The following is a 17,233-nucleotide window of genomic DNA, read 5'->3' on the forward strand; positions in this document are numbered from 1 at the left end:
ATTATCCACTTTTGTTAAGGGCTGTGTCGGTCAGTGTGATAACTGAGTATCATCGGCAGTGCTAAACCAAAACACATTTTTGTGCCCATGAACGCTGTTTTACCTGGATATCAGGACACGAGTGAAGTACAAAGCCTTGTTTACAAAATAAATGATAGGTTGGCAACCAAATGTTACATCGCGACAATGGAAACGTTTGGATTCGTGCCAAATGAGAGTGGTATAGGTGAGAGCCCATAAACTATAATTAAACAATATGTCGGTTTATTCTGTTTTGTTTATTCTGTTTTCACAAATTTAACAAATAACCAATTCCACGAATAAGCCTGGAGGGAAACTAAATTATAAACAAAACCGACAAAAAATACAACAGAACAAAAATACAAATTAAAAAACACTGCTTTAGGTTTTACAGGAAGATGTGCTAACTGTGGTATTCAGATAAGTAATAGCCTACAACAGAAATCTAATAAAGTAATCAAATATAAAATAACACTCCTGTATACATTAAATATAGACTAATACTTTTATACAGTTTATTAATTCAAGAGCAGTGAGTGATTTTATCTTTGTCTTTTGTTGTTGGATTTAGCAGATTTATTAGGCTGCTGTCACTTTAAGAGCTGCACGGATCCAATATACTGTTACACACACGCACTTTCTCAGTGTTTACATTCACTTAAGGGTACGTGTACACGAAAACGATATGCTTAAAGCAGAGAAGTTTTTCCTTTGAGTTTTTCACATATTGATGACATCTTCAAAATGATCGCCATTCACACGGATCCGCGAGAACGACTAAAAACGCTGTATTCTGCTGCCAGACCATTAGATGGTGATGTAACACTAGATGGCGATGTAAAGCTTTGAAGGAGATCCCATAAAAAATGATATTGGCTTTACAGTAGTAAAGATAATTGTGATATTTATTGATCAAGTAATACAGGGCTGCCAACTCTCACACATTCACCGTGAGACTCACTCAATTGACACTTTTCACACGCTCTCACGCCACACATCCACTTTCTCACGCACAGAAAAATCGTGGCGCAAAGAGGACATGAAGACCGACGCTTTTGGCGCTTGTAAACGTGACGTGACCGATCGCTGTAGCGCCTCAGTTCAAGTAAACCGATCATCTGTTACTTTTTATTTAAAGATACAGTACAACTTACCGAAAGGTATATATGCCTCATACATAATATCGATCAATCAGTGTTTTTCAACCACGGAAAGAGGTCAATAAAACAGCAGGAGAACAATTACTTGTCAATAAATAATTGTTATTATAATGAAAACCACATTATATATAATTTAATTTGTTATTTTTAACCTTTAATAATACCAGATCAGGCCTCTCTGTATGTTTACAGCATTATGTGTTTCTTGAGAAAAATTAACATGTAGGCCATCTACTGTTGCCTACCTAATATTTATCCAGATTAGTCAATATTGAATCAAAATTGAAATCAAATCCCAAGAATATAACTGAAATCGTGAAAATTGTGTTAAGCAATAATACAAACAGTACCTACCAGTCATTGTACCATATAAACATTGTAACATGTTGTCACTAAACTTAATACAATTCTGTTTAGTTACCAAATGTTTTGACAATCCCAATTACACCTCTATTGTGATACAAGTTGTTTTTTTTCTATAATTCTCACTACAAACTAAACTCAAAAGTTGGCAGCCCTGAGTAATAGCCTACGCTTGTGCATGACGTTATCAAACGGTAGTTGAGGAGAGATCCCCTGATATGATTGTAAAGTGCTTTGGATGTACAGTTGTATATGAAAGCGCTATATAAATGCCTAATTCATTCATTCATTCATTCATCATTTTCAGAGATTAGCGTTTTTGTTGTTTACATAGAAAAGTTTTCAAAAACTTGCATTTTGAAACACGTTCTCAAAAGTTTGCATTTTTAGCCACCCAAAACGCCGTTGTCGTGTAAATGAACAGCCAAAACGCATAAAAAGTTTTAGGCTACTATTTTAGTTGAAAACGGTGTCATGTAAACAGCCCCTAAGACATTACCGACTCTTTACAAGGATACTTGCATAAATGCCATTTCGAGATATTTGTGTGTAGGCTATTTGAACATTTAGGTGAGTATCTGAAGGCCACAGTGTACTTTTCTTATGCATGTTTAACCCCGTCTCAGAGTGAGCGCACAGGAGGCCGTCTAGGGCAGTGGTTCTCAAACCTGTCCTGGAGGACCCCCAACACTGCACGTTTTCGATTCACAATAATCGATTCACGTTGATTATCTTGTTTTCATAATCGTTGGAAGCCGAAATCTTTGTCTTTGACAATCTGCTTTATAGGTGAACTGAATTTGATGATCTCTGGAACATCGACACAGTTATTGAACTGAATTGAGCTGAAAAACAACACTATCTTTTGTTGATCTGCTTAAACTGTTGCTGAATTGAGCTCTTCATAACTGGTAAACTGCTCTGTTATTGAACAACAAACCCACTAATCTCAGAAACCATTGAAAAGCATTAATGGTTTTATTCTGCTCAACTTTTAATTAGTAAACTTTACCCAGTTATATTATTTTCATTTCTATAAGAAAACAACTCGTTTGAGTGTGCTTGTGAGGGCCGTAACCAGTTAAACTTTCAGATGCCTGCTGAAAATCATCTGTATGACCTCTGAAATTAAAGCTTATAACTAGGAAGGTCAGTTCGACTAAAGGAGAAACGGCAACTGGAAAATATTTGCAAAAAGCTCCAATAATAAGTTGTCACTCCTAAAAAACAACATCAGAGGTTCTCAAACTTCTCAGACAAATTACCGTCAACCAAATCTAAACATATTCAGTTATTTTTCAGCATAAAGCAAATATTACTCTTGATCTGTCACTCTTTTTCTCTGCAAAAAGCAAAATCGAGGTTACGGTGAGGCACTTTACAATTGAAGGTTTTTTTTTTTTTTTTTTTTGAAAAGAGTATTAATACATTTTTGTGGTAATGAACATTATCTCACAAATGTTGATTGAACTTCAATTTTACTGAACCCAGTCATGTCAAGTTTATGGTTACACTTTTTTTTGATGGTCCACTTTATGCCGCTTTTCCACTGCATGATCGGCTCAGTACGGCCCACTTTTGGGGGGTTTCCACTGTGTAAAGTTCCTAGTACCTGGTACTTTTTTTAGGACCACCTCGGTTGAGGTTCCAAGCGAGCCGCACCGAGACTAAAATGTGACGTGTAAACACTGCAGATCACTAATTTGGTCAGAGAGGATCTTCACTGCAGCGTCTTTGAATTTGCGACACGAGACACCAAACCCGCCAGATTTAAATAGTCATCAACAGCCACCGCAGGATCATTTGTCTTTGGGTGAGGTGTTAGGGTTCGGGTTAGTAGAATAAGTTGAAGTAATTGTAAAGTTGCTTATAGTCAGTAAAATGTCTGTTGAGGATCATCAAAATAAAGTCTTAGCAGATATTAAACAGTCTACTCATACTCTAATGATTTGTAGTTCACATGTAGTTGCAAAGTAACTTCAGGTTTAGTCTCAGCCTCAGACGTCACGCCCACGGAACGTTGGCTAAACGTCTGATGCATATGGTACACTTAACTGGAAACACTTCAGGAATGTCGAAGTCATCATCTGATTGGTTGAATTTATCGGATTTCCGGGGGGCGCGAGTGTCGCGTTTATTTTCGGTCCGCCGGGAAACAAAGCGCAGACGTGTGATTGCGGAAGAAAAACTGTTGTGTTTACATGAGTGACAATAAGCATTTATCAAGATCAGCTAAACGTAGGATTCTCAAAAGTATGCGAGGTTCACGGCATAGACTCTTTAAGAGATGTCCAGGAGTTTTTTTTGAGGCACTTAGTGGAGACAAAAAGAGATATTTTAGCCTGTTTTCCGACGGGATTTGGGAAGAGTATTATTTTCCAAGCCTGGCCGACCCTTTGTCAGCATTTAGAAGGATTCCCAGCAGATCCATTTTTACTAGTTGTGTGTCCCCTCCTATCTATTATGGAAGATCAAGTGAAGTAGATCCTTCTTTGATTTTCTATGCTGACTGTCTTGCTGCACGCCGGTCTGTTGTTGTGGGGACATTTCCACGCCCCGAAACGTGACGCTGAACGAAACGAACTGTAGTTGGTTGTTTGACATGTCGGTCAAACGGCCTTATGGGCGGGCCTTGGCCAAAGAAAGCTGCTATGAATTCCAGACCTTTAGCCGTCAGTCTGAAGGTCTGGCTACGCGAGACTACTTCAGGTTAGTTTCATGTCTAAAGTGAACCATCTAAATAGTTACTACTTAAAAAATGTATGTATCATTATGCACAAAACAGTATAATTGTTTTGATTAATGCCAATATTATTTGAGGTTCAGAGAAATTATGTTGCTATCAGTGAAGAGTCTGATCAGAGCAGCATCTAAAACTTCTCTAGGCCGACCGAGCTGATGATATTGATCAAACGCTGCTGTCTGAGATTATTGTTATGTTGAGGGTCTGAACACTGTCAAACTGTGGTGCAGTGAAGGTGAACTCAGGTCTGCAGTTGTAGATTTAATAATAGTATTGATCTAATATTAACTGGAGTATGTTTTTCTGGCTGCCTCTGGAATCTCACTCTCTATTCAGAGCCATTTGCTCTTTATGCATAGTATATAATTGCAGAAAAAATACAGGTTTTTATTGAATATTAATGGATCAACACATTTTGTGGGAAAATAAATCATTAAAGTGGTTTGTTTTGATAAAAAAAATAGTATAAATGTATGAGGCAGCAATAACCTTTAAACCTTTTACTGCCGACTATCCAGAGTCTGGGTAAAAAAAAAAAAACTTTATTGCCGCCTCATACATTTATAAGATTTAAAAGACTCACCAGGATGGGGCAAAAGGCCCCCAGTATTGATACAAATACATTAGCAATAAAGTAATGTGTTTTGCATAATATCTAAGTTAGTACTTGTTCAAAACAATCACTTTAGTTCTGTTTATTTTAATAAATAAAGGAAATGCATATTTGTTTAATAATATACTGTAATTAAAATTAAACTGTTCATTATAAAAACACAGAAAAAAATATTTCAAAACAAAAGATTCTGAAAGCTTTGAAGGATATCCCATAAAACAATTATATTGGCTTTACAGTAGTAACAATAATTGTGATATTTTATTATATGATTAATATAATTTTTTTAAATATAATGGTTTCATTATAAATATGGTGATTATCTCTAAGTTGGACACCCAACTTAATATGATATTTACCATCTGAATCAAACCATGTCATGTAAACAAATGGAAAAGTAAGCCAGCTGTTGATTATCATGTTAATTATTTTGCCTTTAGCTTCAACAGCAAACTTTACATATTCTGCAGAATAAATACAGCGTTCAGCGTCAGTTCAGGCAGGCCGCGTAGTCAAGCTCAGCTATCAGCTGATACCTATCCAGACCTAACAGCTGATCCGATTTCTAAGCACTCAATTGGTCCCTATCAGGGCGCCGTATTTAAAGTCATTTTTCAGTGTGCCTGCTTGGCTGCTTCCACTGTATGCTTGCAAAAGCGCAACTTCTTGCTATAAAAAATGCGATTACTCGTGTATTTTGCTGAAACGTTACTCACCCAACTGCTGACCATGTCTACTGTTGGGGAAATTCTTTTCTCAACTTTAAATAATAATTGGAAGACAGCTGGAGATTTCAAAAGTTATAAAGATCTTTATTTCTTGCAAGAAATTGGCTGTTCACACATCAGTCAGAGTCTGATATGAGAAGGCGCTGACTTCTCCTTTTTGCCAAGCTTATATACTCTTAACACACCCTGGTCTGTCTCAAAAGATCGCCTTGGTTTACCTTAAAAGGCAACACGTCTTGTTCGAGATCTCTTCTAACATAAATTCTATCTAGACAGGACAATACCATGTCTGCAAAAATATACCATGTCTGCAAAAGTTTCCTGTTATTAGCTGCTGCTCGATTTCACACATTTTGCCTATCTCTATTTTCATCAAAGCTGCGCACATACTTTTCACACTTGAAGTACACAATAGGTCACTTTGAGTAATCATAGTCTCTTTGCTACCCAGAACATTTTGCCCCTGCAAGCCTATATGATTATATTTCTTTAAATGCTTATGAGTAAAAATAAATGTTCAACGTTAACAAGTTGCACACACCTAAATGTAAAAGAACACATCTAAATGTAAAATTTCCATTACACTACTGCCGCAAATGAGGAAGACCAATGGCAAGTTGAATCCATCGAAGAAACCCAACAACAAATAAATCAAGCAGAGGAAGCCTTTCAAGACGAAAGCAACACTTCTGTCCGTCGGAGCTCTCGTCTGGCAAGTAAAACATATAGTCCTCCCAGCATCATTGACTGGTCACTGGCGAAGTTACTGGAAACCTTGTATAGACACGATATCCCGGCACTGACTGGAGCTACGCATAAGGAACTGTTTGCTTTGCTCTGTGAAAAAATTGACGTCCCAGCAGCAGATTTTCCTCCTCCTCCTCCTCATCATCCTATCATCCTAAAAATCACCCTAACCGCTGCTTCGTCAATTATTTATTAACGGGACTTATTCAAGGTTTTTTTGCAGGATTATTATGGTTACCTAATCATTCTTTTTTCTGTAGTAATTTGCTTTCTGCTGTTAAGGAACCTGAAATTGTTGATTCTTTGTTGGAAAAGAAAGTTAAGAAAGGATTCATGATTGGGCCTTTTGATAAATCTCCTTTCTCAACTTGTCGGATTAATCCTATAGGGATTGCTACCCGAAAATATTCAGGGAAGAAGCACTTAATTATTGACTTGTCTGCCCCCCATAATGACGCTGCTCAAAGTATCAATAGTCTTATTCCTCTAGCTCCGTTCTCTCTGTTTTACGCAACTGTTGATGATGCTATTAAATTAATTAAAATAGCAGGTAGGGGTGCATGGCTCGCAAAGGCAGATATTTCAGACGCCTTCAAAGTCATGCCTTTACATCCATCGCAGTGGCATTTATTTGGCGTTAAATGGAGGGAAAAATTATATTTTTCGGTCAGGCTCACTTTCGTTGTCGCAGTAGTCCAAAAATATTTGATACACTATCAGAGGCACTATGTTGGATTCTTCTTAATAACTGCAAATTACCGCACGTGCTCCATCTTTTAGACAATTTTTTGCTTGTGGATCATAAAAATGCAAAGCCAGAAAGATGCATTTCGGTGTTAAAACACACTTTCACCGAATTAGGTGTTCCCCTTTCGGAGGAAAAAACTTTAGGCCCTCTTAAAGTTATTGAGTTTTTAGGCATTACATTAGATTCTAACCTAATGCAAGCCTCATTGCCCCTTGAGAAATTAAATCGCATTAGAGAAATCATGAGAAATGCTCAGAGGTCAATTTCTTTTTCAAAAAGAGATTTGCTTTCTCTTCTAGGCCATCTTAATTTCGCGATGCGTATAATTCCACAAGGCAGGTCTTTTATTGCCAGACTCCTCGATCTATCCAAATCAGTTAAAGATCTTAAGGACATAGTTACCTTAGATGAAGGCTGCAGATCCGATCTCAGGTTCTGGTCTTTGCTCCTTGAAAATTGGAATGGCATTTCCTTTTTTCATTATGATGATCTTGAGTCTTCTGCAGCCCTTAAATTGTATACAGATGCTGCGCCTTCCGTCGGTTTTGGGGGGGGGGTTTTAATGGTCATTGGTTTGCTAGTAAATGGCCAAAAGAGCTGCTATCAGTGCCTGATAATAACATGTCCACCGCTCTGTTGGAATTATATCCCATAGTGATAGCTTGTATTCTGTGGGGCAAACAATGGTCTAGAAAACAAATTCTGCGACAATGAAGCTACTGTTAATATCATTAACAAAGGTCGCTCATCAGTTCCATTTATTAACAGATTCGTAAGGCGCCTTACTTGGTTATCGGTCATGAATAACTTCATTTTTCGTGCTGCTCATATTCCAGGCTTAAACAATCAAATTGCTGATTCTCTTTCTCGATTTGAATTTCAGAAATTCCACCTCCTGTGCCCAGGGTCAGCGTCAGCCAGCTTGGTGTGCCCTCCTTTCAGCCAAACCGTAATAGATTAGACATGACCTTTCAATCCTATTTACATTCAGCAGCAAAGTACATGCGCAGTGGTTTAGCAACATCAACATTAAAAATGTACGACACTGCTTGGTCTCATTTTAGTTCTTTCTGTGCCACCTTCTCTGTAGATGTATTTCCTGTCAATGTTTCATATGTTAGTGCTTTTATAGTACACTGTTATGAGTCCCAAAAAATGCAGCCTTCATCCATCAAAAGCAAAATCGCCGGCATTCAGTTCCACCTGCGCTGCTTGGATCCATCCACCATCAGCTTGCTCGAAAATTCATCAATTCGTCTCCTGCTTAATGGACTCAAAAAAGAGAAACCAAAAGGCAATGATCATCGTCTCCCTCTCACACTTCCACTTCTTAAAAAATTAATATCACGTCTGAGAGAGGGATGTTTTGGGATTTATTCTGACATGTTATTAGAATCTGTATTGCTTACGGCTTTCTATGGCTTTCTCAGAGGTGGCGAGTTTTCAACACGCACAGGTTCCTTTAATCCGGCACATGACCTCACTATATCTGATGTTTCAATTTTTTCTCACCACTTCACCCTATTTCTTAAACACTCAAAAACCGATAGAAATAGGAAGGATCTTTTGTTTATGTTTCTGAAACTAACTCTGCTTTTTGTCCTCTATCATCTATGTTGGCTTATCTGAGGAGTCGTTCACAAGCTCGTCCGGAGGATCCATTATTTACAACGGAGGAGGGAAAGTCTATGTCTAGAGCTTGGTTTGCATCCCGTTTCCGCCTGCTTTGTGAATACTGCAGGCTTCCCCCAGAGCGTTATTCGGCTCATTCATTGCGCATAGGGGCGGCTACAACTGCAGCTTCCTCTACTCCCGTTTCTACCCTTAAAGCTATGGGGAGATGGTCTTCGGCAGCTTATGAACGGTACCTCCGGCCAGATACTCGAGCCATTCTTGAGGCTCAGAAAGCTATGAGTGATGCTTGTGATCTGAAGTTGAAATAAACACTGCTTCAATTACTAATGGGCTTATTTTTAATTTTACAGCCTTATTAGCTCTAGCTTCTTTCCTCTTGCTAGCTCCACGTAGATCTATTGGGTCATTCTTTTCAACTAAATAAGATTGGCTTTTTGAAACGCTCGTTTAATCCTCTACTGGCTCTTCAATTAGCAGAAGAGCCAGGGATGATTGCCTGGTATGGTCTGTTTGGGGGGATTTGTTTTTGCTGCTTTCCCAGTTAATGGGATATGTCCCCAGAAGCTGCTGCTGTTCCCTGACTTGCTTTCATGGAGCTCATGAAAATGATGGGTAACTCAGAACAGAGCCATACCGCCAAATGTAACTTTAACAATAATGCAATAAAATATGAATATTTGACAAATGTCTGTTATTTTTGACTCAAGTGGTCCTGTCTGAAATACAGCGTTCAGCGTCAGTTCAGGCAGGCCGCGTAGTCAAGCTCAGCTATCAGCTGATACCTATCCAGACCTAACAGCTGATCCGATTTCTAAGCACTCAATTGGTCCCTATCAAACAGGGCGCCGTATTTAAAGTCATTTTTCAGTGTGCCTGCTTGGCTGCTTCCACTGCATGCTTGCAACCCACCTCCTCCCCTAGCTCCTCCTTTAACTTCTGTTTAACTTAATCAGTGTCATTCTGTTGTCATTGATGCATGCTCTGTTCTCAATGGGGGATTTGTTTTTGCTGCTTTCCCAGTTAATGGGATATGTCCCCAGAAGCTGCTGCTGTTCCCTGACTTGCTTTCATGGAGCTCATGAAAATGATGGGTAACTCAGAACAGAGCCATACCGCCAAATGTAACTTTAACAATAATGCAATAAAATATGAATATTTGACAAATGTCTGTTATTTTTGACTCAAGTGGTCCTGTCTGAACTGTCAATTTAAAGCCGAACTCAGCAACTCTAGCGAACTCTAGTCACTTCTTCGCTGATTTTCCCTTTTGTTGTCGCATGTTTTCCCCACGAGCTCCCCCTACAGCTGTGGTGGGGCGTATATTTCACAACACAGTCGTAAAAAACTCACTTGCGGCGGCCTCCTCCCCCTCTCTACCGCTGCTCATGTGCGTTTGTTTTGATCGGAGCAAGCCAACTGTATCGTGTGGAGCTATGTCTACCGAGGTGGGTAATCTGGTAATACATCATACATGCGTGTGTGTTTATGTCGAATTGCCGTAAAGCAATTTGTGTTTCGCGCTCGTTCTCGTTCTCGCTTTCGCTTCTCACGAGACTTCCAATTTCTATCTTGCCGGGACGGTAGTGAACAAGTTGCAAGGTTGGTTTTCCGCCTGGGAACGCTGGGGGGAGCGGGGAAAGTCACTAATTTCACCAGAACAGGTTGTTTAACCATCCAAATGATTTCTAGACAGTTTTATTAAGTTAAAAAAGCTACCAAGTTCTCCTTTAAGTAAATCAATTACATGTAATCATTTCACATGAACACTGCTTTTTCTTCATGTCAGTGTTTCTGTGATATTTTAAAATAATGGTTTCTGGTAAATCTGGTCAAGAATTTTAGCTACCTTTCTCTTTTATTCGTACATTTTGACTACTGAAATATTGATGTCTCATTACTTTTAATTATGCAGGTCATTATCTGCCCCCAAATGCCTGATTTATGGGTAAATAAAATCTGTGCGAGAACTTGCGAGGATCTCCATGTGTGATATTAGGAAGTCCGTTTCTACATGTAGTATGATTTGTATATTTATTTTAACAGAGGTTTTTGTGTCTCTGTTCATCTTAATGTGTTTTCAGTGGTGGGAGAGCTGACCAGATCAGAGATGTGTCCTGTCAGACCAGCACATCCTCCTCCTGTCAGAAACACATCAGTCATCATGACACAGAAGCAGCCCTGCAGCTCGACTCTCACCAGCCAGTGCATGATGATCTGCAGAGAGTCAAAGACCAGCACAAAACCAGCATGAAGAACAAGTATGAGAGCTTATTTGAGGGAATCAAACTACAAGAGAATCAGACCCTCCTGAACAGGATTTACACACAGCTGTACATCATAGAGGGAGAGAGTGAAGGAGTGAATGAAGAACATGAGGTGCTACAGATGGAGAAAAGTTACAAGACACTCCAAGACACTCCAATCAACTGCGATGACATCTTTGATCCTTCACCTGAACTAGGATATGAGAAGAAGAGAAGAGAGAAGGACAAAATCAAGACTGTTCTTACTAAAGGCATCGCTGGAATCGGAAAAACCGTCTCTGTGCAGAAGTTCATTCTGGACTGGGCCGAGGGAAAAGCCAATCAGGATGTAGATTTCATGTTTGTGCTTCCATTTAGAGAGCTGAACTTGATTAAAGATCATCGGTACAGTCTTCACAGACTTCTGCTGGACTTTCATCCTGAACTTCAAGATCTGGATTCAAAGATTTATGATGAATGTACAGTTGTGTTCATCTTTGATGGTCTGGATGAGAGCAGAATTACACTGATGTTTTCAGACAGTGAGAAAGTTTCTGATGTGACTGAGTCTTCATCAGTGGGTGTGTTGATGGCAAACCTCATGAAAGGAGATCTGCTTCCCTCTGCTCTCATCTGGATCACCACCAGACCAGCAGCAGCCAATCAGATCCCCTCCAAATACATCAACCGTGTGACAGAAATTCAGGGATTCAATGACCCTCAGAAGGAGGAATATTTCAGGAAGAGAATCAGTGATGTGGATCAAGCCAGCAGAATCATCTCACACATCAGAAGAGCAAAAAGCCTCCACATCATGTGCCACATACCCGTCTTCTGCTGGATCTCAGCCACTGTGCTTCAAAACATCCTGAAACAAGATCTCAGTGCAGAAATCCCTCAAACTCTGACTGAAATGTACATACACTTCCTCCTCATTCAGACTAGCATGAGGAACCAGAAGTATGAAGAGAGAGATCCAGAGAATCTCCTGCAGTCCAACAGAGAAGTGATTGTGAAACTTGCTGAACTGGCTTTCAATCAGCTGATGAAGGGCAATGTGATGTTCTATAAGGAGGACCTGACTGAGAGCGGCATAGACGTCACTGACGCCTCAGTGTATTCTGGGATTTGCACTGAGATCTTTAGGGAGGAATCTGTGATTTATCACAGGAAGGTTTACAGCTTTGTACATCTGAGCTTTCAGGAGTTTTTTGCAGCACTGTATATGTTTCTCTGCTATTTACATAAGAACAGTGAAGTTATGAAAATGTTCCTGACAGGAAAGTCCAGAACTCGATCTGGAAAGGTCAGAAGTTGGTGTAAGAATGTTTCCAGAACTTTCAAGTTGCTCTCAAGTAAGACTGTTTCTCTGGATGTGTTTCTGAAGGGAGCAGTAAATAAAGCCTTGAAGAGTAAAAATGGACACCTGGATCTTTTCCTTCGATTCCTTCATGGCATCTCACTGAAGTCCAATCAGAGGCTCTTACAGGATCTGCTGATTCGCACAGAGAACAACCCAAAGAGCAGAGAGAAAATAATCCAAAACCTTAAAAAACACGAAAACACAGAAAGTCCAGAAGACAATGTCAGCCCTGAAAGATGGATGAATCTGTGTCACTGCTTGATTGAGATGAAGGATAGTTCTCTTGTTGAAGAAATGCAGGCATTTTTACAATCTGGAACAAGTAACCAAAACCTTTCTCTTGCACAATGTTCAACTTTGGCAAACATGATCCTGATGTCAGAAAAGGTGATGGATGAGTTTGACCTTATAAAGTACAACATATCATCACAAGAGGGTCGAAGGAGACTGTTACCTGCTCTGAGGAACTGCAGAAAAGCTCTGTGAGTCTGAAAATATGAACATAATATCAACTGATTTGAAATATGAACATATTTCATCTCATGTAGGCTAATAGTTTAGCTAAATGCACTTTAATTACTTTTTTATTTACATAAATTTGAAGTATCTACAGATTAAAATATTTAAAATAATTATTTTAATTTGTAATTATAATCAAAATCCAAGTAATTACATTTCTGAAGTTTTAAAAGCTGAATATCTTTTCAGCCAATGAATTTACATGACTTTTCCATTGTTCATAATTTGCTGGATATGGATTAAGTATTTTTAGAAAAATATATTCATTTTCCTGGTCTAGAAATCAAACTTTTAAAATTAGGCTACCTCTTATATCTAGTTGCGTATGGAAGGCATTTTCTGCCAAATTTAAATAAATAAATTAAATGATTAAAATTAAAACCAAATTAACGATTTCATTACAGAAAACTGTACGCAAAATATGTGACAAAATTGAGAATTAAAATGAAATGATTTCATTTTCACGGTGACAGTGCATCATCCCTGTCAAATTGAAAAATAAAATGCAATTGGTGATTTCTAGGGCTGTCACTTTTTATTCGATATTCGAATATGCATTCGAACATGACGTGAAATATCCGAAATCGAACTATAAATAAATTATCCGGTTTTTAAAGTGCCATGTTTTGCGCATCTTTTACAGTCTATTATTAGACCGGTTTGCTTTTTATTTTATTGTTTGCCATCTCATCCAGTAGCGGCCGCTCTAAACCTATTGTAGCGTAGGCCTATGACCAAAACATGCGAATAATAGCCAATAGCCAGCTTGTTTTGAAAATGGAAGATAACGACAAGACTAAAGAGACCGCGCTGTAATTCCTGCCTATTACACACACACACACACACACACGACCCACAGAAAAGACGCGTGACAGTATCGAGTTCTCTTTCGGGCTTGAACAAACCACAACACACAAATTATGCCAAATGTCCGTTTTGTCGAGTGTCCTCATAAGAGCAGTTTTAAATTATTTAAATAAAGTCTTAAATGAACGTAGAGATGTGAGAAAATGCGACGCATGTCAGATCGCGTCTCTGTCGCAGCGGCTGGTCTTAAAGTGTCATTAAAAAGGTAAGAGAGTAAATTACTCACTCAGACCCGGCGCCATGAGGATTATTATACCGGTAGCCTAATAATCATGATTGCACTCCGCTATCTTTTAACATCTCCGACGAACGGCTTTTTCACGCAAAAGAAAAACTCTTCATGAAGCGCAGTGAAATTCAGCGACCATGTGGCGTTTCCTGATGGATCGAGGTTGTTCGTTAACTTCATTTTACATTTTAGCCTACTCGTAGATATTCGAATATATTCGAATACATTGCTTGATATTCGATATCCGTTCGAATTTGATTTTTCTCAAAAGTGACAGCCCTAGTGATTTCACATTTCATTTTCACCACAGTCTCGAGGCAAGACTGCCAATATTAAAATGAAAAGTCAAACGTGAAAAAGAAACTACAAATCCAGTTTTTACAAAGCTCTTTATTAATGCTCACGCAATAATAGTGACACAATTCAAATTCAAATGTAAATTTTAGTTGTCATTTTAATTCCTCTTTTATTTCACAGCTTTCATTTTCAACCACAACCTGCATGCAAATTCTATGTTAATGAGTGGGTGTGGCTTATTCAAGTAACGGCGCTAGAGACACGCCTTTTGTAAAGCGGAATCGTCGACGTTCCGTGTGCATGAGTGAATGTGTGAAACGAAATTATTTAAATGTGATTATATTGTAATCGAGACGATGAGATATGGCGAAATCTGTTAGTGAGCTTTTGCGGGAAGCTGCCGCAGCATAGTGGAAACAACCAGCCGGACCAGCATACGTCAAACCCTCGGCACACTGCAGTTCCTCGGCCTGAGTCACGGGCATCTTCAGTTGCGATGAAGTTCATTCATGTCTTAGGCTGTTTTGGAAGTTCAACTATTTGGGTGTACAAAAGTCTTAGTAACACAATTTCTACAACAATTATAGCTAGATATAGACATTAATACCCGCTAGCTTTAACCGAGGACTTCAGCCAATGTTTCATATTTGCATCGTGCCTAACAACGCCCTTCAGCCGTGACTTTTTCAGATACAGCACTAGCCTAGAGTACCTTATTGCTTTTATAAAACGGTTACCACGCAATACAAATTAAACCTGAAAAATATGTATCTATATATGCAACTTTCATGAAGTAAAATCACTAAAAGCCAAAAGAAAAAAAAAGAAAAAGCGAGAAAGTGAGTGTACCTGCATTTACACTAGGCTAGATATAGCATTTTCCTTCAGGTCAGTCCTATATAATCTTAATAAAAAATCTGTTTGAATGCCGGGTGTGAAAATTAAATCATTTAATTTTAATTCTCAATTTTGTCACATATTTTGCGTACAGTTTTCTGTAATGAAATCATTAATCTGGTTTTCATTTTCATTTTAATCATTTAATTTATTTATTTAAATTTGGCAGAAAATGCCTTCCATAGTTGCGATGATGATGTATTAAAATAAGAAATATCTTGATTTAGGTCAGTGATTTTCAATACCAGCACTGTACATTTTTAATGTCTCTCTTATCTAACACACATTTTTGAGGTCTTGGAGTCGTTACTAACTAGCTGATGAGTTGAATTTGAAAATGTGCAGTGCTGTGGGTACTCCAGGAACAGGATTGAGCAGAAACTGTCTCTGAGCCTACTAGTCCGGGCCTTAATGCTATGGTACTGTAACCGTGATAAGAGCATAAAACAATGTTATGTGACTTGGATGGCTTGAGTCCTTGTAGAGTAATTTACTACGGCTTAGAACACGGCTCAACCATTCAGAATCAAGGTCCAGAACTATCTGTTTTATTGACATACTAGAGGGCTTTTCACACTTGAAATATACCCGAGGTCATTGTAAACCTTTACACTGATCATAATTTACCCGGGGTTAACAATTAATCCTTGGTATTTATAAACTGATGTTTCATGCTGTACACTCCTAAACCCTTGGTTAACGTTCTTATTTGCGTATTTGCGGTGTTAGATTCATTGGGTCTCATTCATGAAACATTCGTAAATATACGAGTAAATATGTGAGTGATTTGCGCGTAAAGAGACATTCCCGAAAATTCTTCTCATGATTCACAAATACTTTGTAAACGTCAGATTTGATAGTGAAATGTGTGTGTGTTAATGAATTCCAATCAGTCGTAAATGGGAGGCGCGTGCACGCTCATTCGCAATTACCATAAATCCCGCCCATTAAAACCGACTGAGAACTATATATGGGCATCATATTATGACACCAAACGAAGGTTTTTAACATGTCTTCTCAAAAGCGAATGAAGAAGATAAATTCCTCAGATGCAGAAATTAAAGTTTTATTATCAGAAGTTCATTCAAAACGCCACATTTTATTTTCAAGCGTAGTGGCGTATCAGGTCTTAAAAAAATGATTTTTTAGGTAATAATGCTTTTACCTAAATGCTTTAGGTAAAAATGCTTGGCAGCATATTACAGATGCAGTTAATGGAGTTTCATCTGTTAATTGAACAGTCCCAGAAGTGAAAATAAAATGGTTCAACATGAAGCTTGACTGCAACACTTGTGACTTGCGGACTTGTAAAAAAAAAATAAAAAAAATGCGGACTTGTGTTCCATTTGCAGATGCTATTACTGGCTCTCGTAATAAAAGTAAAAAGAAAAACCGTATGTAATTACTATATATAATATTTTTTCAAAATGCTGTGTAAATATGTACCCGATTAAGGTGAATTAAAATGCAGGCTTAACAATGAGCAAAACGTTCGGATGTTAAACGCACTATTTATGCGTGGCTGGGAGCAGGTGTAGATTTCTTTCGTACCAACTAACATTTGGAAAATACGAACATTTTAATGAATCCGAAAATTTACACCAAAACCACTTTACACACGATTTACACAAAAATTCGTTCTGCTCGTGTTTCATGAATGAGACCCATTGATTGGACGAATGCTGCATGCAACCTGTTTACATGAAGGCTCTTGCATTGCACATCCTCATATTATATTGCTAAGTACTATCAAGTTTTTTTTCTCTATGGACTTTTTGGACAGTAAAGTTAATAACGAAAAGGTCTCTTCTTCACTCCAATTGACGAGTTTTCTGTTGCCATTTAAAATGTTTCCCGTTAAACGCTGAAATAACTTTACAACGCTCATGGTGCATCCGCAATTGCGTACTGTCGAGTAGGCACTACATTTGAATTAGAACATCCTTCATGACCGTTAAAAATCTATGTTATATATGGTATGAATTAGGGCTGCACGATATTGGAAAAAACTTACATCGCGATATTTAGTTTTTCTCCGATATTGCAATGTATAAATAAAC

General features: G+C 38.3%; 1 pseudogene across 1 annotated transcript in view; it reads left to right on the forward strand.

The window, feature by feature from the left end:
* Positions 1-17,233, forward strand: part of LOC308688297 (NACHT, LRR and PYD domains-containing protein 3-like) — a 49,457-nt pseudogene that overhangs the window by 5,610 nt on the left and 26,614 nt on the right. The window contains exon 3 of the transcript XR_014032277.1: positions 10,840-12,846. The product of XR_014032277.1 is annotated as an NACHT, LRR and PYD domains-containing protein 3-like (transcript). The remainder of the gene's footprint in view (positions 1-10,839; positions 12,847-17,233) is intronic.

The sequence above is a fragment of the Scardinius erythrophthalmus genome (genome assembly GCF_964197995.2).
Source record: "Scardinius erythrophthalmus genome assembly, chromosome: 1".
Classification (NCBI taxonomy): domain Eukaryota; kingdom Metazoa; phylum Chordata; class Actinopteri; order Cypriniformes; family Leuciscidae; genus Scardinius; species Scardinius erythrophthalmus.